Below are 12,101 nucleotides of genomic sequence, written 5' to 3' on the forward strand. Positions count from 1 at the left end.
AGCTTAATAATGCGTTGTGTTATGCGAATTACGGCGGGCAGCTCGGGTCACGAAGGCCCTGGCTTATTGAACATCACCCACACGTATAAAATAATCTATCGACCCAAGACGAATGAAGCGATAACTGCTACGCATGGTGTGAGACTATAGTGGGCACTTAGTTTGGAGAAAAACGAAGTTGGTGTAAAATGAGTACCAGTGTATAGTTGACGTGCCTGTGAACTCCATCATATGCACTACTTAAAGTAAATTGAACCACCGATTCATATTGTAATGCTTTGCTCAAAACTTAAGCAAAATATAAGAAAAGGGTGAAGTGGGCATTGCGGCTTACTTTGAGTGAACTAAACTCTCACAAACATTTTAAGTTTCGCCATTAAAACGACACACTGCCCGCAGTCTTTGGCACAGCTGCAACACTTGGAGCTATTATGTTCAGCTCAAATGCTCGATAATCGCGTGTGGGACCAATATTACAAGATTCACAGTACTCAGCACTGTAAACAACAAGAGAGCTACAAGTACTCTATCCCTACGACACAATGTCAAGCCACTCCGAAGTTGTGTATTTAGCCAGAAAGTTCAATCACGTAGAGTACAATATACTTTGCTAAAGGAGCGAACAAGGCTGTTCTTCGACGCAGGCAACCACTATGCTGCTTCTGGACCATCCTTAGAAGTGTTGAACGATTTCGAGTACGTCGTCCTCAACTATGGGAGAGCAGTGAACCGTCCCGGTCACGATCATGGATACATATTTATACTACCTCCTTCACAACGCTTTCAAATGCTTAGTCACTGAAATAGTATTCATGTAGAACCAGAGTAGTTAACAGGGCCGTAGAGACAATATTTTCCCGATCCTTTATTAGCATTTATTAGATTGGCGTAAAGTTGTAAAAAGGCCACAAAGTACTTTAGTCAAAGCGTATATTATTTAGTGTAACGAGGCCTTATGTCTAAGTACGTATCAGCGCAATGTTACATTGGGTTCTGCATTAAACTATCTCGATGAATAAAAAATTGGCAGCATATCCACGGAGTGAATGATGGAGAGGGGGGCGAAGCATTCGTACGTCCAATCGTACTTGCTTCCGTCCGTCCATACGTCCGTCTGTGTGACCGTCCATGCGTCCATCCGCCCGTCCGCGCTTGCGTCTGTTCGTGCGTCCGTCCCTGTGTTCACCCTTGCATTCGCCCCTGCGTCCGTTTATGCGTCCATCCAAGCATCTGTCTGTGTGTCCGTTCATCCATCTATTCAACACTCCAAGTACCACCATCTCACATCTTTTCATATCTTCCCCATATAGAAGCACCGCCATCCAGCGGACATTCCAAGGAATAAACGAGAGGTGGCACACGCACACTTTCCAACGGCTTGCGCTTCGTGTCTACTTCCCACCTTTAACCACATAGAGTTCATGGTATATACTAGTTCACTGTATTTATGGCACTGCTTCCCAACGCTCGCTAAACCTTTCTAAAACCAAGAAGGTTATGCCCAGCGAGTATAACGTAGCAACCCTTTCTTGTCAGATAGTGCTCATTGTACATGGCTGCTAATGGGGAATGAGAGACAAGAGAATTCGGATTTTAGTTAATGCGCACGCAGCGAATTTTTATTGTTCAACAACGCACAGGAAAAATCTCCCACCGGCACCACCATGCAGGTCAAAACATAATACATGTTACGCACTACTACGAGGGACGAACGGGTGCCGCTTTATGGAGCTTCGCCTCTAAAAAAGTAGCCCGTTCTAAATTCAAACCGTTCTTTTGATGGTTCGCTGCCTGATTCACTAGGCTAAAGGCTCCGACATGCACGGGATGGCTTTATGCTCTCCCATAGTTAAGTACCTATAGCATTCTAAACCGTTTCCCACGTTTTCTAAACACGCACTCATTACGCACTCTTTAAAACCGACCAGCCCTTCCTAAAGCCCTTAGTTGGAATGCTATTTGTGGTCTTGTTGCTCCTGTCAGGGGTAACTTGTGCAAACCTCTTTGGTCTATGACTCCATGTGCCCAGCCTTCACGGAACATGAGAGCTTGCTTGCAGAGCGACAACACAGACCCACCTGGTGAAAGTCCAGAGAATGCCCCGCTGCATGAACCTGACCTTCAAGTTGAGCTGAGGTAAATGCATTAGTCGGTTCTCACTAGAAGTTTAATCTTCTGGGTCGAATGGCCAATCGCATCGAGCGCGGAAAGCGCGAATGGCTGAACCGTAAGGCATGCGGTCGCAACGGGCGTGACCTCGCGTGCAGAGGAACATTCAGCGGGCCTGTATTTTACTCAACATGCTCAGTAGCGACGCGCTCGAGTAGCCTCGTTTATTCCATGACCCCTTCGGTTCACGGTCACTGGTGATCGCTCTTTAAGATAGTTGGCTGCAAGTTCGTGCACTTCGGTCGCGGCCTGCAAAGATTTCTGATGCACACGCATAGATGGCCAGAGAGAACAGGGTCATCGCTGCAGGCGTACCGTGGACAGGTCATTGTTTGTGGGTGATAATTACAATATACTGAGAAGGTAAAGAATAGAAAAATAATTATAAACAGAACTTGGTGGGCTTCGAGCGCTTTTAGCCGAACGCGTAAGGGACCGTGGGAGTTTTTGATCATGAGGCAACACGTTCACTTAGGAAAAAAAAAACAAAAAAACACGCACATTGAAATGTGTTTCTCTGCTGTTTTCAGTAAACGTTTGTTAATAGCGAGCCTTGCTGTCTTATAGCATGTGCTTCTCCACTTACGTACCAACAGAACGAGGCAGTGGTCCTTCGAGCCCAGGCAAATACTAGATCTCATCGCAGTAGCTGAATGGTCCTGACATTGCACGTTGGGTGTCAGCGGGGTTATGACGTTGACGAAGTAAGCAGTCGATGTTTTGGATATTTTACTTTTTGTTTCGGTGAACCTGCGCCCAGAAAACAAAATGTCGCTCCACAAGAAAGCAAGCTATAGACGATAGAGGCGAGAAGAGCATCGGCCATCGATAATTTGACAAGCGGCCAAGCGCGTTGGCTTGTATGCGTATATCATCGACAATGCCAGCCAGGGGCGTGGCCAGGGGGTAGCACACAGGTACCCCCCCCCCCTTCCCCTGAAATTTTTTCGCCATGGCATAGAGCGCGAAAAATGACCATATCAAAGGGGGTGCGGGGTCACCCCTGCCTCTTCACTGGATCAAAATAAAGTTTTCATCATCATCAATTCAAGGGGCTGTCCTCTCCCGTAAAAAAAAAAAAAATCTTTGTCTAGACCCCTGATTCCAGTGGTATCTCTAACGGTCGCGTAAGTTCCAGAACTAATTCTAATCTTCGCCTTGAGCACGTATTCGCATCGAAAGGTTCCAAGCAAGGAGGTTAAAAAAATTGCTGGAGTGGAAGCTTTCGCAATACTTTGCCAGCAATAGTGAAGCCAGCTTTCGCCCTCCAAAGATCTCAGAAACATGCTATTTTCTGGTTGTGCCCATTTAGACATCAAGTGGCTTTCACCTGTTAGTCGAAAGGTTACATTTGTCATGAATCTCGAATTGAAATATAGTTGTTTTTATTAAAACAAGCCACAGAGACGAGTATCGCTGACTTATTCCCCAATAAAATTTACCTTGAATTCAAGGCTTACTAAAGAATACGGGTAGCAAAATGACGCACTTTGAGCACTATCTGACCAGAAAAGGGGTCCACGTTAAACTCGCTGGGCGTACGAGGAAAACGCTCCTTCTCAATTGCCGAACGCCACCAGCTCATCATGCCCCTAGAAAAATGGCTGCGACAGCCGCAATTTTGCGGTGGGTCTGGCTTCACTCGTGGGTGATAATTTCCACTCGAGCAATTTTTTAAACCTCCTTGGTTCCAAGAATAGTGAGTTTCAAAATTGGGACCTCAAGGAGCTTGGCGAGTTAAGAAGCTTGCGACGCGCCAGAACGCATGCGCAGAACCCCAGCGAATCTTAGAATCATGTCGCCAGATTCATTCAGGGTCCGCGTGTTGATGAAGACGGGAAGTAAGGAAATCCTCGTGTCTTCCGTTTCAGCGCAAAATCAATCAGCAAGTCGTGCATTACCCATAATTTAACGCTGGATGAACCGTCGTACACTTGTATAGTTTTATCGACATGTGCCCCAGATTTTCCCATAGCAATCGATAGTATAGGAAGCCTCGTGTCCCGTGTTGACCTTAAGCTAGCGCAGAGCAGGAGTCACGGTTCAGGCTGCACCTCAGCAATCAACGCCCTAGAAAAATATCGCGCGCACTACTGAAGGCGATAAATGCGGCGTCCTCCTTTTCCCTACGATTCCCATGCAGATTGAGATGCCGAAAGAAGAAAAAAACCGGCAACGCTTGACACGAAACTTAGCTCACTGGTACTTTTAGCCTTCGCCGGAGACGGCTGATGCATGAAAGGTCTCTCGTTTTGTTTTGTTGTTTTTTGTTTACTCACCTATAGCAGATTCTCGGGTCGGTGCGGTCGCAGCGTCGGGACGTGCTCTTCACATTGTAAGCACGTATACTCATATCAGAAAGCGCGATACGGCATCCCGAAAACATGTACGCGGGATGATTTGTTTCACGCTATGCCATCTTGACCTGCTCGAAGCTATCGGGACTGATCGGGGTCTGCAGAACCAACTATAGTGTTTCTGGCAATCAAACCAAAGAGCGTGCCTGTTTAGGTGCTGTGTACTTTCTTTTAAAAAACAACAAAAGAGCGCCTTTCCCTCCTGCAGAGCATGCAGTATAACAGGTCACTAGATGAACTATCTAGGTCGCTTCTCGACACCATTCGAACTGTATGTATACTCAGTGTCCTCCACATTTTGGGAAAACGCCTAATCAGCATTCAAGCTCGTTTTAACTCCGTCGCTTCTTCGCCTTCGTTGGTGAAATGTGTCTTGTATCGGGCGCATCAAATGGCGACGTCGATAAGAGAAAAAAAATGGTACCCTTGAACTGGTGCATTACCTCTTAGACTGCAATCAAAACGATGAACGTCCCGGTTCCAAATTGCTGCCGTCCCACCAATTAATGCAAGCCGTTTTCTGGGTTCAGTGCCGGGGCCAGCGGTGATGAGCACGACAATCTATATGTATACCAAACTACTTACTGCTTTGATTCATGTAGAACACGTACAAGAAGCACAAGAAGAATGATGCGCTAAGGGTAATTTCGCGTAGCAGTGAACAACTTGATATGGCTTCTTCATATGCTCCGCTTTTAGGTTAAAGAATGGAAGGTTCGACTCCCGTACATAACGGCCACCTTTCAAAAGGGGCAAGATGTAAGAACGAGCGTGTGCTTAGAATAAGGTGACCGTTAAAGAAACCTGGCTGGTTAAAACGAATCCAATGTTCCACAGTACAGAACGGGGACACCAGACTCGCGTTCATATTGAAATTTCGCGCGAGGCGATAATGTAATTCTATGATTCCTAAAACGCAGCTTTGCTGCACCTGGTGTCAATGTGTGAACTAATTTCTTCTCATTCGAAAAATAAAAAGAAACTCGCTTAGCTATATAGGAATCAGGCCTCCCCACTAATAGGCTAGCAACCGAAATAAAAAGGATTTTTCTGTCTCTCTCTCCTTCATAGATATTTATATTGCATAGCACTGCGCATGCTTGCACAAAGTTTTATTTTCTTACTGTATTTTCAGACACCGTTCGGTGAAAAGAAACATTCATATAGAAAAATTACAATTTTCGTAGGGCATTTTTGTACTAGATCCACCTATGTCTACTGAATAAAGTGGGCCAGTCCGCACCGATCCTGCGCCAGTCGGGCAGCTTAAATTCCGCGCTATAGTATGTACACTGCCATGCCCGTTCATTACGAGGGAACCATTGGCGGGATTATGCATCTACATACTAAAAACAGAAGAAAATCTTTTGTCTGCGTGCAGGGCGTTTCAGAAAAAAAAAAGAATCAGACAGGACAGAGCGAATAACAAGACAGAGGCGAATGACAGACGGAGGCACTCTGTTCCATCTGACTTAATTTCTGAAACGTTCTGAACGCAAAGAAATAATTTTCCTTATAGAATAAATACGAACCAGGCCGAGTAGCGACCCCCTTGCATCATAAATCTACACGCCAAGATGCGTAATGTTACATCGGGGGACGCAGAAATGGGGGCCTCTCGGCCCGTGCGCGTCAAAGTCGCACTCGTCGCATGCTGCCGCCCCGTTGCAGTTTTCCTCGTCCCATATTGTGAACAGGTTCGGGCAGCGCCTTCTCTGTGTGCGGTCTCATAGCCTCAAGCTTGCGTCGCGGGCGCCCGAAGAACAAGAAGGACGAGCGGGTCATTAACCGACCACGAGGTGGGGACCAGCGCCTCTGTGTCAATAGCTAAATTGAACAACATCACTAACTATGCCGTCTATATAGGTTTGGTTTACTGGAAAATATCGATAGCATTGCGCAACAAGCAAGGTTAGAGAAAGATTTCTCTACTTATAATGCTCGCCAACCTGATGTATGGCCCATATCAAAATGCAGGACAAGTTACAGAAAACAAATGTTAAAATTTCAACTACCTGTACTTCTAAAACGCATGACAATCAATATAAGGTTAGCATATCTATTCTATCAGTAAAACGACGGTGATCAGTGCATGTATGTGTTTAGAAATAAATTATTCCATTATGATAAGAAACAAAAAATAGAAAATGGTGTCTAAATTTTAAGAGCAGTGATGAACATACACAAAATACTTTCAGCACAATGCGCATGAAACATCATTACAAAAGTCTGAATTCCAGAAGAAGTACACAAAACGTGCTACTGTTTCGAAAAAAAGTTTGTTTACTCTACGTACATAAAAATTAACAGAATATGTATGGAGTAAATGATGATGGTGTAGCGAGGCGTCCATCCGCCCAGCCGTCCATCCGTCCGTCTGTTCGTTTGTCTGGCGACAAGTGCGAGCCGTCACGTCCTTCCGCGCCCGCCGCTCCGCTTCCTCCATGCCTCACCAACGATCCGGCACGTACGGTGACAATCCAGGCGAACAGGAGACTGAAAGAGGCACTCGTTCCCCGCACACCCAGGCACAGCCCGTGCAGCAGCCAATAGGATGGATGGATGGATGGATATGGCTGTACCCTTTAGATCAGGCGGTGGCTAGCGCCACTAAGCCGTAATACTTAATGAACCCAAAACTATATTTATTTTTTCCTTAAAAAGTGAGTTTGAGGATTCGTACTTTGCAGTGGAGAGTTTATTTTTCACTCGTGCCTTGACTTTAGCCACCAATCAGATAACCTCCTTCTAGTTAAGTCTACTTGCTTAAAGTCTATTTTGCCCTCCCGGTCCCTAAACCCCAGTGCTTTGAAGAACTCTGCGCCATCATCCTGAACTATAGGGTGAAGCCCTTTACAGAACATTATCAAGTGTTCGGCAGTTTCTTCTTCCTCTCCACACGCACTGCATACCGTGTCTACCCCTTCGTATTTGGCCCGATATGTCTTGGTTCGCAATACTCTCGTCCTGGCCTCAAACAGTAGAGAACTACCCCGAGTATTATCATAGATCCTTTCCTTGGCAATTTCCTGCTTAAAAGTTCGATAGATCTCTAGTGCGGACTTCTTAATCATGCCCATTTTCCACATGTCAGTCTCCGTTTCCTTCACTTTCTTCTTAACCGATAGTTCTTTTTGGTTTGGCCACCTGCTGTTTTCTAAGTATTTACCAGTCAACTTCCTGGTTCGCTTCCTCCATTTTGTATCGACATTCTTCATGTACAAGTAGCTGAAAACCTTCCTAGCCCAACGCTCCTCCTTCATTTCTCTCAATCGCTTCTCAAATTTTATCTTGCTGCTAGCTTCCCTGCCCTCAAATGATGTCCATCCCATATCACCTTGTACTCCCTGATTTGGTGTATTCCCGTGAGCTCCTAAAGCAAGCCTACCTATTCCACGTTGCTTAATTTCTAATCTTGCTTGAATTTCTGATCTCATGCACAAAACCGCATTGCCGAACGTCAGCCCAGGAACCATGACCCCTTTCCATATTCCTCTCACAACATCATACCTATTGTAATTCCACAGTGCCCTATTTTTCATCATTGCTGCATTCCTGTTACCTTTAGTCGTCACGTATATTTCGTGTTCCCTCAGGTACTCGGTCCCATGGCTTATTCATACGCCCAGATATTTGTATTTATCTGTTATCTCTAGCGTGACCTCCTGTATCCTAAGCTCACTACTTTCGTTGTCATTAAAAATCATGACTGCTGATTTTTTCTTACTGAATCTAAAATCTAACCTATCTCCTTTATTACCGCAGATGTCTATCAATCTCTGCAAATATTCCGTGTTGTTGGCCATTAGCACCGTATCATCTGCGTACATTAATGCTGGTAGTGCCTGATCAATAAGTTTTCCTTGTAGGAGAGTAGCATTACAGCGCCATCTAGAATATCCTCACTCAACTGAAGTTCGCTTGTATAGAGAGCTTACACGACCGTGCACTTTTTTAGGGCGAAGACATCTGAAAAGAGCCCTAAAAACTCGGCCAAAATCAGCGGGCAATCGGGTATGCTGTTACCAGCTTCGGCTAAATTTAGCATAATTTTCACAGTGAAAGCTGTTATGAGATCGAAACTCGGGTCACGCGTGGCGCCGTAGTTGTCCGCCGCCGCCGCTTTCCGTAACTACATCGCATGAAATTAGAAAAAAAAAAAACATAGTACAGATGACCGCATTGGCGCTCGAACCCGGGTGCGCTGGGTGCCTGCCCAGTATTCCACCACTGAGCCACGCCGGTGTTTTTATTGCTTTCATGGTATTTATCACATTGTGTGTTAGAATTAACATAAAATGACATAGTATGGAACATAAGTACAATCTCACAGTGACAATAAGCGCCCTAGCGTTCCTAAGGAAGCACTCTACAAGTAACAAAGATCAAAAGAGCAGCGAGAGTTCTTCAAATTGAGTTATACACAGCAGGTGGCGAGGCCAAGCTAGTCAACAAGATGTGGTACAAGTTCGGTTTCAAGTCCATTTTATTATAAATGTCTTCTAGATGAACAGCCAGCCGGTGCTTGGGACTTGTTGGCAAAGTTATCTTAGACATGCCTAATGTCGGGAAAGCAATCACGTTAACACAATTTATAAAGCGTTTTAAAACCGCGAAAGAACAACCAGTCACTGCACAATGCGAATAACATAACGAGTGGGTCGTCCAATGTTCCAACTCATTACAAAAGCTTGTTCTTGTTCACTTATTAACTGTGGCATATACTCACTTCAGGCATAGTTCTCCAGCGTGGTCAGCCACTACATGAACAATCGGCACAAAAATTCTGTAGCGGAAACCATGGTTCTCAAAACAATAACGAAAAATAGCATAGTGAATGTCGGCCTACGGCCCTAAATGTTTTTTATTAATGCCGTAGCGGGTATCAAGCAACTGTGCTTGCTGCAGTTATCCAATGAGTGATTATTTTTTCCGACATTGGCGTTTGTAACTGCGGCGTGTTTTGAGAAATTTGCCGTATCGGACAACTTCGTGAAGTCTGCGTTGTCAGTTTCTGAGTTCCCTCACCTCACTTATCGTTGGAAGAATCCATGGTGTTCCTCCAGAAGGACCGAGATCGCAGTTGCCAAAATACGATGCCGAGTCCCCCCACTGAATTTTTACCAACACAGGTCTGGTCTGGTACAGTCACCTTTATGCCTCCGTTGAAATGAGTGTGAATCTCTTGATCATTTCTTTATAACGTGCAGATTATTCACCAATCAGAGAAAAAGACTTCTAGATGAACCGCTTCGAAGGTTGAGAATAAATTTATCCCTTCCGGTTCTTCTTTCCTTTGGGGCTACCGGGCTGGGTTTTAGCCACAGGAGCGTTTGCGAAGCCGATTGCGATTTACTTCGGAAGACGAGAATAGAATGCTAAGTGCATCGTTTAAAAATATTATCAAAATGAAGCATATTCATTAAAAACCTAACATTTCAAAATTATGAACATTTCCTTTTAAATAGCAAGACACGTTCGTTTCATGGTTGATCCCCCATAATGGGTTGCGCCAGGATAAATGGACAAACAAACAAACAATTACAAAAGGTTTTCACAAGGCCGTTCTTCTAGCTTTCACTGTGACTGTGCTGCGCCTTCCGCTGCCTGGCGTTTTTTTTTTTTTTGCCGCCATTTTGGCGCGATCTGACCGTACGTTCGTTCATTCGCTTCGCCGGTTGAGGCATGCATGTACACAAGAATGCAATGGGATATCATAATTCAATTATTACAATGGTACAGCGATACAGGAGATGCGATGAAACGCAACTGCATGGTCCATTGAGAAAGGGAAGTTTTATTGTACTTTTAGATTGTACATACTCCAACGAAACCAAGTGAAAGAAAACAAGTGAAAGAGTGTATACGTCCTACAAATGAGCGCAAAATCTAATTTATCACTGTGTATCGGAATGTTACAAGTTAAAAAAATTAAATAGATCGTGTTATTCACATTTCACAGAATACCAAGTATGCATGCGTACAGGAGTGGGCACATGGCTAGTACTGAACAACTGCTAACTTCAGCTGTGCCTCCCTTACTCTGAAGAAATCTGAAGAAATGTGGGTAAAGAAAAAGTGGTTATAGACTTGCAGTACTCGGTACTCTACTATGGCAGAGCTAAACGCCGTCCCTTGGGCAGCACAAAAATCTTCCTAGTTCTGTTTCTTGTGTTTAGAAAAAAATGTTTAACGATATCGAGTACTTCGTACTCAACCATGGGAGAGCACTGAGCCGTCCCGCTAAAAATATTGTGTGATTAGAAAAAGTTTATTCTTTCATGGGACGCAACAAACCTAAGGAACGAGCGTCCGCCTTACATGAACGTTGGAATGCTTTATGCTCCCATTCAACCTTTTACTTTGTCCATGCTATAGTCATGATACAGATCTACAATGGTGTCACTGGTTTCATTTCAGAAACCTGACCGTCTTGAAAAATTTTGTTTGATATTCTGACGTGATTTCTCAGCAAAACACAATAAAATTGAGAATAACCACGAACTTTTTAATAGTAATAAGCGTAGTGCTTATAAAGCCAGCAAACAGTAGTTGCCTTTCTGAGCGGAAACAAGGCAAGACGCTTGCCCTTCTTTCATAGAAGGGCGGGCGCGCCAGCATGTGGTTCCACAGCAAGCGGTTCGGAGAAGCGCCTCGAACATGCCCGCCATCTTGTAAATAACGACATTCCAGGGACTTTTTCCTTTTTGTAGGAACGAAGGAATGTCACAGTTTCATTGAGTATCGGTGAAACTTTCTGTACTGGACATATTTTTGCTGTTGTGGACGTACTACATTGTTCCTACTGACTTGTTAACCCAATTTGTTAATACTTGTTAATACTTTGTATCGACCCCCCTTACACAATGCCTCTGCGAGGCTTGTAAGGTACTTGTAAATAAATAAATAAATAAATAAATAAATAAATAAATAAATAAATAAATAAATAAATAAACTGTAACGGTAACGCGTAACGTTTACGTAGGAACGGCAGAGGGAAAGGTGATTTTTTTTTTTTGTAAACGTTGCTCGGCCTTGAACGCACGCAGAAAATAATTCAAAACATGACAGATTGGCGAATGCATGAGGTGCGAAAATGAGCACAGGGAAGCGCGCGATGCTGACAATAAACACGCGTGGGAAGACCATCTGTTTACTTTTGCTATTAGTATGATGTAATCTCAGAGCAATCAAGGGCAGTTCTGGACGGTAATAACGCTGACACACCTTGAATATATTTTTTTCACTGGACATTCGAGAATGATCGAACACCATTGTAAGTAGCCGCCCGGAAAAGATGCACTATTTTTTACCTCGACGAAGTTATGGTTGGTCCGATCAATAGCATTGTTGCGTGTTTGTGTGTGTGTGTGTGTGTGTGTGTGTGTGTGTGTGTGTGTGTGTGTATTCTGGTGGTTTTGTAGCGCGTCGTTGTGACCTTGTCGGCATAATTGAAAGACCTGCGTGCGGTTCTATGGTGTCTTTGAAAGTGCGAATGATTGTCGTAAAATGATGTAATCACGTAAAATACAAGTGAACCAATCGCAACGCTTGAGGCACAGAAAGTTACTAAAG

General features: G+C 44.3%; 1 protein-coding gene across 3 annotated transcripts in view; it reads left to right on the forward strand.

Annotated features, from left to right (window-relative positions):
• LOC142761664 (uncharacterized) overlaps positions 1–12,101 on the forward strand; it is a 146,698-nt gene that overhangs the window by 65,764 nt on the left and 68,833 nt on the right. The window contains exon 1 of one of the 3 annotated variants that reach the window (XM_075883855.1): positions 2,035–2,136. The exons of the other annotated variants lie outside the window; for them this stretch is intronic. The gene's annotated coding sequence lies outside the window, so the exon portion shown is untranslated. Of the gene's footprint in view, positions 1–2,034; positions 2,137–12,101 lie in introns of those variants that run through there. 3 annotated transcript variants of the gene reach the window in all.

This window comes from Rhipicephalus microplus, unplaced genomic scaffold, assembly GCF_043290135.1.
Source record: "Rhipicephalus microplus isolate Deutch F79 unplaced genomic scaffold, USDA_Rmic scaffold_21, whole genome shotgun sequence".
In the NCBI taxonomy this organism is placed as follows: Eukaryota; Metazoa; Arthropoda; class Arachnida; order Ixodida; family Ixodidae; genus Rhipicephalus; species Rhipicephalus microplus.